Raw genomic sequence first — 14,510 nt, 5'->3', positions numbered from 1 at the left:
GACCAAACTCATCACTATTCTATTTGGCTGGAGACTAGCAACCAGTTCAACAAGCACAGGCAACTCCACTGTTCTCCTACGCTGTATTCCCTGAACACCAAAATTTAAGGTGAGATGATCCACTGTTTGTGAGACAAGGTTTGCTATTGCAAAATCCTGTTCCAGGTGTTGCTGTTTCATTTGGTTTACTGAAGAATCATCATTTAGGCCTCTCTGCCACTTTTACTTTTTACTTTTTTCTGGAAGCATCATAAGTAACTAGATATATAGTAACATAGTAAATGACAGCAGATAAAGACCTGAACAGTCGGTCCATCCAGTCTGCCCAACAAGATAAACTCATTTTACATGGCATGTGATACTTTATATGTACACCCGAGTTTGATTTATCCTTGCCATTCTCAGGGCACAGACCGTAGAAGTCTGCCCAGAACTGTTCTTGTACTAAAAGACATCTGATGCTTCGATGTTAGCTTCAGAACTGTTCTTGTACTAAAAGTTCCAAAGCTAACATCGAAGCCCCTTAAAATTTACACTCCAGGCCATCCATATCTATTCAGTTACAATCAGGACATAGACCGTGGAAGTCTGCCCAGCACTGCTTTTGCTTCCCAATTACTGGCATTGCCACCCAATCTTTGCTAAGATTCCGTAGATCCATTCCTTCTAAACAGAATTTTTTGTGTGTTTCCCGCGCATGTTTGAATTACATTAACGTTTTTATCTCCACCACCTCCCACAGGAAGGCATTCCACAAATCTACCACTTTTTCTGTGAAAAAAAGATAAAAGTAGTAAAAATTGGTAAAATTATTACTTCGGTAAAAGAAAAAGTTACATTTTCCTGTACTACTTTACAAGTAAAAGTAACAAATCTTTTACTTAAGTACAGTAACTAGTTGCATTTACTTAGTTACTATACAACACTGCTGAAGAAATCCCTGGTAGCTGAAGTGGGCCCTGAAGCTCCCCATCTCCTTCCCAAAGAGATCCCTCATGGCCCAAGTGGGCCCCAAACACCCCCCATCTCATCCCTCCTCTTGATAATACTATTTTGAGTGCAATGATCAAGAAGCACACAGATGCTATGACTTCTCTCTCCCGCCGGGCACGTTCTGCTGCATCCTCCTCAATTAGGATGTTTTTTGATGGGTTGTGGAGTGCTCTCTATTTCTATGCTAGGCGTAGGTACATTCCGGCGTCCCTCCAGCCTTCTCAGGCTCAGCCCCAGCATGCTCGTTCCTGTCAACAGCGTGCGCCCAAGGCCCCTGCTGCTCCCCAGCAAAAGCAAGGGACGGGCTTTTGACTGGGTCCAAAAAAGCATAGCCGCAATAACAGTATCCGTGCCGGATGACTTGCCGGTAGGAGGAAGGTTAATGTTTTTTCACCAAAGGTGGTCTCTCATAACCTCCGACTGGTGGGTTCTTCAAATAGTTCTGGAATCCAAACCTCCAAATTGTCCACCTGGAGCTCATTCGTAAAGCTTCCAGCACAGGCAGGTACTTGCAGAGCAACTTTCCACCTTTCTAAAGGCCCATGCGGTTGAACCCGTTCCACCAGGGGAACAAGGGCTGGGATTCTATTCCAGGTACTTCCTTGTACAGAAGAAAACAAGGGGGATGCATCCCATCCTAGTCCGAGAAAAGTTCAGGATGGTTTCCCTGGGCACCCTTCTTCCCATGATTCAGAAAAATGATTGGCTCTGCTCTCTGGACTTAAAGGATGCATACACACACATCCCGATACTTCCAGCTCACAGGATTTATCTTCGATTTTGGCTGGGAATGCAGCACTTTCAGTACCGCATACTACCATTTGGCCTAACGTCAGCTCCCAGGGTATTTACAAAATGCCTAGCAGTAGTTGCAGCATCGCTACGCAGACTGGGAGTGCATGCGGACAGTGCATGAGGACGGTGCTTGGGAGTCCATGCGGATGACTATCCAGGTGCTGGAACTACTAGGCACTGTAATAAATTATGCCATCTTACTCCTGTTCAGAAATTGTTCATTGGAGCACTGCTGGACACGAAGACAGTTCAGGTCTATCTCCACGAGGCACGAGCAGACAACCCTCTGTCCCTGGTGTCCACAGTTCAAGCGTCTCAGCAAGTAACAGCTCGGCAGATGTTGAGACTCTTGGGGCACATGGCCTCCACAGCTCATGTTATACCCATGGCACATTTGTTTATGAGATCTGCTCAATGGACCCTGAAAATGACAGATACAAATCAAGGTAAGGTATACACAAAAAGTAGCACATATGAGTTTATCTTGTCGGGCAGACTGGATGGACCGTGCAGGTCTTTTTCTGCCATCATCTACTATGTTACTAAGTTACTTTCCAGCTTATTTTTGAAAGAGAAAAACGCCTATAGTGCGACCTAAATCGGGAGATAGACGTTTGTCTCGCAAAGGCGCCCAAATCGGTATAATCGAAAGCCGATTTTGGGCGTTTCCAACTGCACTCCGTTGCGGAAATGAATAAAGTTGACGGGGGCGTGTCGGAGGCGTGGTGGAGGCGGAACTGGGGCGTGGTTATCAGCCGAGGAGAGATGGGCGTCTTTAGCTGATAATCGAAAAAAAAGGCGTTTTACCGCGATTTTGGGTCACTTTTTTTGGACCCTTTTTTTCACGAACAAGTCCCAAAAAAGTGCCCCAACTGACCAGATGACCACTGGAGGGAATCAGGGATCACCTGCCCTGACTTCCCCCAGTGGTCACTAACCCCCTCCTATCAAAAAAAACCCACTTTACAAACTTTTTTTCCAGCCTATATGCCAGCCTCAAATGCCGTACCCACCTCCATGACAGCAGAATGTGTTCGATCCTCTCACAGCCTTTCCATGGGTCAGATGTGGCTCTCGAGTGCAGTACAGGGTCACATCAGCATTGCATTGTGGTGAGTGTAGGGTATTGGGCTCCGTGATTTCATTAGCTTGTGTTACAGTCTCACAATGTTGGTAGTTTGTAGGCTCTTCTCCCATGGTGCTTTTCCCCCTGCCTACTGGGTCAGAGTGTGCCCTGTTGTGTTTCCTGTTGTTGTCCATGCGGTAGTGGCCATTTTTGTAAGCCAGTTTTAGTTCCCTTTCCTGTGTTAGCCACGTTACAGAACTTAGTTCTTACCTTGAATGTGGCTGAAAGAAGGCATTGTACAGCATTCTGCCAGCTCGGACCTACTGCTCATCTCAGTACCAGGGAGACTCGTTGCCAGTGGGGCACAACCTCTGATCTGCAGTTAACTGTGAGTAAACGCGGTTATTCCAATAAAGGACGTTTTCAGAGAGATTAGTCTTCAGGTGTCAACTGATGTGCCAATGTTATACAGCAGCAACCAGTCCTAGAGGCCTGTGTGTATGCAGGTCCCTGGAGCACTTTTAGTGGGTACCGCAGTGCACTTCAGCCAGGTGGACCCAGGCCCATCCCCCCCCCCCACCTGTAACACTTGTGCTGGTAAATGGGAGGCCTCCAAAACCCACTGTACCCACTGTACCATAGCTCTTAGGGCCCCCTTCACCCCTAAGAGCTATGGTAGTGTTGTACATTTGTGGGTAGTAGGTTTTGGGGGAGGGGGGTTGGGAGCTCAGCACCCGTGGTAAGGGAGCTATGCATGTGGGAGCTTTTTCTGAAGTCCACCGCACTGACCTAGGGTGCCCAGTTGGTGTCCTGGCATATCAGGGGGGCCAGTGTACTACCAATCCTGGCCCCTCCCATGACCAAATGGCTCGGATTAGAACGTTTTTGAGCTGGGCGTTTTTAGTTTCCATTATCGCTAAAAAAACCAAACGCCCAGCTCAAAAACATCCATTTTTTTGAAAATACGGTTCGGCCCGCCCCTTCACGGATCCGTTCTCGGAGATAAACGCCCATGGAGATAGGCGTTTCCGTTCGATTATGCCCCTCTATGCTTCTCAGTGGTATCAAGGTGTGGGGAATCTAGAAGATGTCATCCAGCTGTCCACCGACTTTCGGAATTCTCTTCAGTGGTGGACAATTCCATCCAATTTGACCATGGGACAACCATTCCAAATTCCTCAGCCGCAGAAAGTGCTGACGACGGATGATCCCTCCTGGGGTGGGGGGGCTCATGTAGATGGGCTTCACTCTCTCAGGGAGCCTGGTCCTTCCAGGAAACAGGTCTTCAGATCAACCTCCTGGAACTTCGAGCAATCTTTAACGCTCTAAAGGCCTTCATAGATCGACTGTCTATCCAAATTATCTTAATTCAAACAGACAACCTGGTTGCAACGTACTACACCAACAAGCAGGGGGGCACCGGATCTTTCCCTCCGTGTCAGGAAGCCGTTCAGATGTGGCTCTGGGTGTGCCATCACTGCATGTTTTTCCAAGCCACTTATCTAGCGGGCGTAAACAACAGTCTGGCCGATAGACTGAGCAGGGTAATGCAACCTCACGAGTGGTCGCTGAATATTGTCGTAGCTCACAAGATCTTCCGAGAGTGGGGCACCCCTTCTGTGGTTCTTTTTGCTACTCAAATCAAGCACAAGGTCCCTCAGTTCTGTTCAAGGCTTCAGGCCCACGATAGACTAGTGTCAGATGCCTTTCTCCTGCATTGGGAAACAGGCCTTCTGTAGGCATGTCCTCCCATACGTCCAGTAGAGAAGACTGCTGAAACTCAAGCAAGATCACGGAACCATGATCCTGATTGCATCCTACTGGCCGCATCAGATTTGGTTCCCTCTTCTTCTGGAATTGTCCTCCGAAGAACCATGGAGATTGGAGTGTTTTCTGACCCTTATCACCCAGAACGAGGGATCGCTTCTATATCCCAACCTCCAGTTTCTGACTCTCACGGCCTGGATGTTGAGAGCCTAGAATTTGCTTCCTTGGGTCTTTCGGAGGGTGTCTCCCAGGTCTTGCTTGCTTCCAGGAAAGATTCCACTAAGAGATGTTACTCTTTCAAATGGAGGAGGTTTGCCGTTTGGTGAAACAGCAAGGCCGTAGATCCTCTTTCTTGTCCTACACAGACCCTGCTTGAATATCTTCTACACTTATCAGAGTCTGGTCTCAAGACCAGCTCCATAAGAGTTCACCTTAGTGTGATTAGTGCGTATCATCAGCGTGTAGAAGGTAAGCCTATCTCTGGACAGCCTTTAGTTGTTCGCTTTATGAGAGGTTTGCTTTTATCAAAGCCCCCTGTCAAACCTCCACCAGTGTCATGGGATCTCAACATCGTTCTCACCCAGCTGATGAAAGCTCCTTTTGAGCCACTGAATTCCTGCCACCTGAAATACTTGACCTGGAAGGTCATTTTTTGGTAGCTGTTACTTCAGCTCGTAGGGTCAGTGAGCTTCAGGCCTTAGTAGTGGATGCACCATATACTAAGTTTCATCACAACAGAGTAGTCCTCCACACGCACCCTAAGTTCCTGCCAAAGGTGGTGTTGGAGTTCCATCTGAACCAGTCAATTGTCTTGCCAACATTTTTCCCCGTCCTCATGCCCACCCTGGCGAAAGCAGCTTGCACACCTTGGACTGCAAACGAGCATTGGCCTTTTACGTGAAGCGGACGAAGCCCTTCAGACAGTCCACCCAGTTGTTTGTTGCTTTTGATCCCAACAGGAGGGGAGTCACCATCGGAAAATGCACAATCTCCAATTGGCTAGCAGATTGCATTTCCTTCGCTTATGCCCAAGCTGGGCTGACTCTGGAGGGCCAAGTCACGGCTTTTAATGTCAGAGATATGGCTGTGTCAGTGGCTCACTTAAAATCAGCCTCCATCAAAGAAATTTGCAAAGCTGCAACGTGGTCTTCAGTCCATACATTCACTTCACACTACTGCCTTGAGCAGGATACCCGACGCAACAGTTGGTTTGGGCAGTTGGTGCTACAGAATCTGTTTGGGGTTTAGAATCCAACTCCACCCACCTCCAAGGCTCTAGCAAACTTTTATTTTTTGCTACATTTATATGCTGATTCCCGAGCCGATGCGGATCATCGACCCATGTGTGAGAATACAGGTATCTTTGCTGTTTTGTTTCTGTTTTATAATTATGTATGTATAAAGTATGATCTGCCTTGGTCCAGGTGAAATATAAATCAATATGCCAAAAGTATATTCATATTCCTACTTTTTAGTGCTCAGTCTTACAATCCCCTCTGGACATCCTGCTGTTATTGGCAGAATCTGAATAAAATCATTACTTTTTATTACTGTATTTGTTATATTTTCCTCCATTTATGTCTTTGCAATATTGACTACTTCTGCATCTTTCATCAGCTCATCCAGATATAATTCTTCCTTGTCCTCTTCTTTTTGAGATTACATCTGATTTTTGAAAGCAGTTCTGGCCATTATTTTTGCAGCTACCCCTTTGAAAATCATACTGGTAGGGTTTTTTTTCCTTTTCCTTTTATCTACTTTCCCCAATATAAAGATCTGATGCTATCACAAAGACTTCCTTAAATTTAGCCTACCAATCTACTTCACCAAAATCTTTCCACCCTGTCAGTCTCTCTTTAAGTTATTCCCCCATCTTAATTAAGTTGTTTCTATAGAAGTCCAGGACCCTGACCTTTGTACCCCTTTCTGCTTTTGCTTTTATATTAAATCATACCATTACTGGAACTCAGGCAACTTACCTATTATAATATTAGAAGAGTTGTTCCTATTGTGCCTAAGAGAACTATTTTAACCATTAGCATATGAGTATGTATGTGTACCTTTGAGAGCACTTGGTTTGAATGCGTAGTCATCCTATTTGTAAATAATGCAGTTGTGTTTCCTAATTTAGGGCATTACCTGGGATCTCTTTGTAATTACAGGTTTCTTTTTCTCTTTTCAGAAAATAGACTACTACTCAGCCCCTGAGGAAGTTTAAGGGTAAGGTTGTTGTTCCTTACTGTATTTTGCACTTCACCATGATTTGACTAGGTATAAAACAACTAGTGGCTACTGCTCTTAGCTCAAATCCCATATCACTTCATTATTCTAATGTAGGGATGAATAATCTTTTATACACAGAGGGCTGCATAAATACTATCCCTAGCAGGCTGCAACATTGCATAATGTTAGAATTGGAAAAGCACAGAGCTCCATAGGCCTTCTGTGATAAATAAGTAAAAGTTTAACTAAAGATGATGGAAGCAAACTGCTAGAGGGTCTATTCTGAAAATATTTGTGAAGTACAGTATTTAAACTTACCAAAACTCCTAGTGTATGAGGGACTAAGGAAGTAATTCTATAAGGAGCTGTGTAGGCGTAGGTACCAAGTACGCATGTAAATGCTGGTATTCTAGTCATTTACGTGCATATGTGAACACACATGTACATAAAGGACAATCTGGCTATGCATTGTTCTGTAAGTACCTCTGTGTATGATGGTGTGTACTTTGTAGGTGGGTTTTCACATGGGCAGGATACACACTTACACACATAAATTATAGAAATACTATAACGTATGCACTTATCTCCCCAAGCTAGGCATGAACATTTCCACTAGCCCTATAGCTGGCATAAGTTCTTGCAAATAAACACATGCATGTATTTACCCGATTATGCTAGTACTCTATAAAGAAAAGTAGGTACCTACTTTTCATAATAGGCTCTACATATTTGCATTCGTAGTGCTTAAAAATACGCAGCCTCTTTCAAAATTGCTCTCTAATCCCTACTCATAAATAGCCAGAAGCATAACCAGGAGACAGAATAAGAGGCATTAATTATACAATCCGCTCCAGCAGTTTGAACGTGAGCAGAAGATTTGGGATTGATTTGTAATTGGTGGGATCTGATGCATCTAAATGATTTTTTTTTTTTTTTAGGATAAGGGTGACAGTAGCATGCTTCCAGAACTGTGGGACAGTGCCAGAGGAAATTATCCTATATGATTAGATAATAGAGGGGTAGAATCAAATGCCCACCTAATCCCAGTCAGTTCAAGGTGGCTAACAGCAAGCAAGCAGTCTTTTCTAAGTGAAAATATGGCATTGTACAGAGACTTCTACAGTCCGTATATATGCATTTATAACAATTCTGCACAAGAATCCAAACATTAGCAGCTTTCAGGTGTTGTAGTTTTGTAGCTCTGATAATTATGCATAGTTTAGGGGTGGATAGAAAGGCACACTGTTCTGTATGTTGACTTCATGTAACTTTGTATGATTAAGCTATGCTACAGCCAGATTGTTGCACCACGCACATCTTCATCTGCTGTCATTTACTATATTACTATGGTGTTCATTTTCAAAGCATATGTATGTCTCAAAAGGCCAAAATGGACATCCATGTGTTAGAAACATCCAAATTCCAATTTTGCAAAGACAGAATAGTGACGTCCAACACTGCAGTATGTCCAAATAGCAAGGGGGCGTGTTCTGGGTGGCAGGGACAAGGGAGGGCCTGAAATCTGGACATCCAACAGTAATTACCAAAGGGGGAGAAATGTCCATGTTTAAAAAGAAGGATGTCCCTATTTAGACTCATTTCAGTAACATCCAGGTTACAGAAAGGTGCTCTGATTGAGCAGCTGTCTACTGGAGGGATTAAGGCACAACACTTTCTTAATCCCCTAGTGGAAGCTATTCTCCTCCCTCTCCTGAAGGTGAAACTGGAAGGGGATATCAGGCTCTATGACAGGTTCAGGCATAGGCGCCGACTCCATGGGTGCTGTGGGTGCTCGAGCACCCCCAATATTTTGAAACCTGCCCTCCTTGCTTTCCTGCCGCCCAGCCTGCGCTTAAAACTCATTTTACCTGACTGAACGGCAGTGAAAGAAGCAGAGTACAGCCGGCTCGCCTTCAGCTTTCCTCTTCTCTCTCAGCTGTGGTCCCGCCCTCATTTCCTGTTTACGGAAGGGCAGGACGCTGAGAGGGAAGGAGAAAGCTGAAGGTAAGCCAGCTGTACTCTGCTTCTTTCACTGCCGTTCAGTCAGGTAAAATGAATTTTAAGAGCTGGCTGGGTGGCAGGAAGGCAAGGAGGGCTGTTGAGGGAGAAGAGGTCGGGGGGGGGGTTGGAACTGGAACTCGGGGTGCAGGTGGAGTTTGGGGCATCACTGGACATGGAGGGGAGTGGAGGAATCGCTGGTTATGGATGGGAGGGAGGGAAGAGAAAGGAGAAATCGGTAGACAGGGAGGGGAGGGCAGGGGAGAGAGGAGAGTTGCTGGACATGAATGCATGGAGGGGAGGGCAGGGGAGAGAGGAGAGTTGCTGATCATGGATGCAGGGGATTGCAGGGAAGAGAGGAGAGTTGCTGAACATGGATATGGGGGAGGGCAGGGGGCAGGGAAGAGAGGAAAGTTGCTGAACATGGATACAGGGGAGGGCAGGGGAGAGGAGAGTTGCTGAACATGGATGCAGGGGAGGGCAGGGGAGAGAGGAGAGTTGCTGGAAATGGATGCAGGGGAGAGAGGAGAGTTGCTGAACATGGATGCAGGGGAGGGCAGGGGAGAGAGGAGAGTTGCTGGAAATGGATGCAGGGAGGGCAGGGGGCAGGGAAGAGAGGAGAGTTGCTGAACATGGATACAGGGGAGAGAGGAGAGTTGCTGAACATGGATGCAGGGGAGGGCAGGGGGCAGGGAAGAGAGGAGAGTTGCTGAACATGGATGCAGGGGAGGGCAGGGGAGAGAGGAGAGTTGCTGAACATGGATGCAGGGGAGGGCAGGGGAGAGAGGAGAGTTGCTGTACATGGATACAGAGGAGGGCAGGAGACATGCTGGACATGGATGGAGGGAAGGGAGAACAGGAGGAGATGCACATGGATGGAGGGGAGAGAGAAGAAATGCTGGACATGGACAGAGGGGAGGAAAGACAGGAGGAGATGCACATGGATGGAAGGGAGAGAGGAAAAATGCTGGACATGGATGGAAGGGAGGGAAGAGAGGAAGTGAGATGAACATGGATGGAGGGGTGGAGAGAGAGGAAAAATGGTGGACATGGATGGAGGAGAGGAAAGACAGGAAGGAGATGCACATGGATGGAGGGGAGGGGAGAGAGGAGAAATGCTGGACATGGAGTTGAGGAAAGACAGGAAGTAGATGCACATGGAGGGGAGAGGAGAAATGTTGGACATGGATGGAGGGAAGGGAGGACAGGAGGAAATGCACATGGATGGCGGGGAGAGAGGAGAAATGCTGGACATGGACAGAGGGGAGGAAAGACAGGAAGAGATGCACATGGATGGAAGGGAGAGAGGAAAAATGGTGGACATGGATGGAAGGGAGGGAAGAGAGGAAGTGAGATGAACATGGATGGAGGAGTGGAGAGAAAGGAAAAATGGTGGACATGGATGGAGGAGAGGGAAGAGAGAGGAAGGAGTTGCATATGGATGGAGGGGAGTGAAGAAAGAGGAAGGAGATGCATACTGACAGAGATAAGGGAAAGGGAAAAGAGGAGAAAAACTACACATGGATGGAGAAAATAGACGCTGGATGAAAAGAGGGAAGAGAGGGGGCAGACGCTGGATGGAAAGGAGAGAGAGAGGGGGCAGACGCTGGATGGAAAAGGGGAAGAGAGGGGGCAGATGCTGGAAGGAAAGGGGGGAGACAGGGGGTAGACGCTGGATGGAAAGGGGGGAAAGTTAAAGATCGAGGAAAGAAGAAACAAAAGACTGGGACCAACACAATTAGAAACAGTAAACGGCCAGACCACAAAGTTAGGAAAAAATGAATTTTATTTTTATTTTAGGATAATGTAGTGTGGTAGCTGTGCTAATAAATACAGAAAATGGAAGTAAGGTGATATGTTTACCGGACTAATTTTAATACATTTTTGACTAATGTTTGGAGACCAAACCCTCCTTTCTTGTGTCAGAACAGAATACCATAACAGCAGTATACAGTCCTGACCTGAAGAAAGAGGTTTTGGCCTTTGAAAGCTAATTGAAAAATGTATTTAGTCCAATAAAAATGATATCATATTTTCCATTTTTTGTTTTATTTGTTAACCTATAGTATAGTGATTGAAATATGTCAGTTTTTGAAATTTGCATCTCTTTATATTTGCACAGTACAGGGGGACTGAGGGGTGGGACTGTTCAGGGAAGAAGTCCTGGTGCAGGTTGCAGGCAGCCTATGAGTGGCGCTGCCACTGCCCAGGTGAAGACTGCAGTAGACAGAATTTTAAGGTATGGGGGGGGGGGGGGGGACACACACACTGCCTGTAAAAAAAAATGTCAGCACCCCCAATCATTTTGAAAAGTTGGCTCCTATGGGTTCAGGTATTATTAACAGAGCTGGAAGCAGGTCTGAGAAGTAGCCTAATGGTTAATGCAGGGAACCCAGGTTCAAATTCCACTTCAACTTTTTTTTTTAATTGTGAACCCTCCAGAAACAGAAAAATACCTACTGTACCTAAATATATAAGACACATGCAAGCCTAAGGCTATTGAAGAGGTGTACATTCAGGTACAGTAGGTATTTTTCTGTTCCTGGGGGCCTCACAATTACAAAGAGTTAAAGTGGGGTTTATATTGGGTCACTTGGTTTACAATTCCCTATAGTAACCACTAGACTGACCCTCTGTCTGCATGGATGTCTGCATGGCCATTTTCTAAGAATGCTGCTGCTATACAGATGTCCACGACCCTTGTTTTACCCCCTTCAAAATGTGGACATTTCAGTTTGTAAAATGGATGCTCATGCAGGATTTTTCCAGCACATGGACATCTACATCACCATATTTTCAAACAGGCTGTATCCTGTTTGAAAATACATGTGATATGGGCATCCATTTTGGGATGTTATGACTTGGACAACCTTTCAAAAATGCCCCTCTATGTTACTATAATTACTATGTAATTCCCACATTCAGCTGGAGCTACTGCAAGATCTCCACTACAATAACAGACAATAAATGTTAAAAAGAAATAAAATTAACCATGTTAAGCTTAGGCTGTGGCAGTTTAAATTATCACTGTGTGTGTGTGTGTTCTAAGGGCCTTGAAAGACTGTTTTCCCCCTGCCAGAAAAGGACCCAGGAGCATGAGTTGTCTAGTAGTCCCAGAGTTCCCTGTAGAGTCCATGCATCTGACCAGATGAGGGGGGAAGGGCTACATATAGTATGAACTACTGGAGAGAGCTCAGGTAGATTATAAACCAGGGGGAATAGTCAGAGACAAAGTATAAAAATAAAATTGAAGGGATTATTTCCAAAACCCGATTGGACTTGGAGGGGTTGGAAATAAGTCCTTCAATTAGTTTAGTACTAAAGTGAACGATGTCAGGTATATGAACTAAGAGGAAAAAATGGAGCCAGCCTTTGGACAAGGGGATGTTTCTTTGACTCTTGCTTTAAGGTCAGACTTTGTTAGTGTTTTGGACATCACACATTATCAGCTTCACATATGTATTTAATGAAGGTGATAGTAATAAGTTCCAGTCAGAAAAGGAAAATGGTCATCACAACATATCTAATGCTGGGTTTGTCTTCTTCCTTCCCAGGGATCAAAGCATTTATATTATCATCGTCCCAAGGAAGATTGGATCTACGGATTGTGTCAGAGCTTAGCGAAAAGACTAGAGAGAGACCTTCTTTCCTGGGGTCTTCAAAGTTACTGACCTGACTCCCTATTTTCCCATCTGTTTAGCACAGTGTCCATGGCATATTTAGCCAGCACAAGGACCTTCTTACTCAAGTGTCTACTATCACTCCTCTGCGCATCTTCCCTCCCCTACACTGAGAGAATCCAGAGGGTTTTGTCAGAATGACTGAAGCTCAACAACAACAACAACAAAAAAAAAGAATGAATGAAGCTCAACTCTAAGAGTCACAGTACAATTGTGGTTTACTGATCTGCTCTTATCCATACGGGCTGCTGTGTTTCATGACCCAGAAGGGACTCTCTCCAGTAGCTCACATTGGAATTTCAGCTGACTCCAAAATGAGCTCATTATCAAATGATGTAGACTTGTATGTCCATCTATAGATATATACACTGTTTATGGCTATGTAGTGATAAGCCTATAAAACCAGGAAATGATGCAATTGCTGATAGCTCTTCACTTAGTGTGGCTTTGCCATCATTGCCACTCTTGTCAATTGGGCTTCTGGAGATATCACTGTTTTTTATTTTCACTATAAGTGTGTGCTGGTCACATTACTCGCCAGGGCAGAGTAATACTTTGTATATAAGAGGCAGGACCTCAGAGGGATGTGTATATGATGACATGAGGCCTATGTGAGAGATTGTGGGGCTTCTTGGAAAGAGGAAGAGGGTGGGAGGGTACAATAAACTGGAATAAATGGGAGTTTCTGGGTGGGTTGAGAGAGAAGCATAAAAAAGAGATATCACCAATGAAAGGTTGAACAACTGTGGGTAGAGACCTGAAGAACAGGGCTGTGAGAGGACTGGGCTTTCAAACGAAGCAGACTATTCAGCAATGAGGCATTTGAGAAGGCATATGTAGCATAGTAAATGAAGGCAGATAAAGACTTGTATGGTCCATCTAGTCTGCCAAATAAAGGGGGTAGAGTTGTACCTGCTGCTCCATATGGGTAAGGGGTGTGAATAGCAGGATATATAAAATAAGACATATATGTGTGGGATTTCTGAGAGATAAACTGGTTTGGAAAAGATTTTAAAGGGAGCGGCGTCATTTGTATGAGACAGAAGCCCATGAGGAAAACTGAATTTTTAAGATACAAGGATCTATTCCTGGATCTGTACTAGAATCAGATTTGCATAGGCATATTCTCTATGACTATACAGGGTATGTTGGAAAGGATATCCCACTATTATAGAAAAGTGGGAGATATTCTTAACTCAGAAACAGTTAAACTAACTGGAAGTATATGTGTCATATGTTAATCTGCTACCAAAATATACTCAAATGGCCTCACATCAATCCAAATGCCTGCTGTAATTATGTAAGAATGATGTATCTTTGCATGTGTGTGTATTTTCATTATGTGCATTTATTTTTTTTTTAATCATCTTTATTAAGTTTTGTTGAATAGAAAATACAAGAACAAATAACCTCATGGAAACAACAAAAACATGAGCCAAATATGACCCTTAAGAACAGAAATCAAAGAAAATACCGAGAGGGTGGTGTCCTGTCCCAGCTATTAACATTGTAGCAAATTCAGCAGTCAAAGGGTCCAAAACATATAGTAACATAGTAAATGATGGCAGATAAAGACCTGTACGGTCCATCCAGTCTGCCCAACAAGATAAACTCATTTTAAATGGTATGTGATACTTTATATGTATACCCAAGTTTGATTTGTCCTTGCCATTCTCCATCCTTATCATGATAAACTGAGCAATCTTTTTACAGCTGATTTCCAAAACAGAAAGTCATTCCATCCGAAGCAAATTGTGCATTTGATTCCTCCATAATTGCAAAGAAGGTGGCTCAGAATGGATCCACTGCAGCAGAATACTATGTTTTGCCTTCAAACAAGATTTATTTTATTTTTATTACATTTGTACCACGTGCTTTCCCACTCATGGCAGGCTCAATGCGGCTTACATACTGTATACAGGTACTTATTAGTACCTGAGGTAATGGAGGGTTAAGTGACTTGCCCAGAGTCACAAGGAGCTGCCTGT

This window comes from Microcaecilia unicolor, chromosome 10 (genome assembly GCF_901765095.1).
Source record: "Microcaecilia unicolor chromosome 10, aMicUni1.1, whole genome shotgun sequence".
NCBI lineage: Eukaryota > Metazoa > Chordata > Amphibia > Gymnophiona > Siphonopidae > Microcaecilia > Microcaecilia unicolor.
This window is presented reverse-complemented; position numbering follows the sequence as displayed.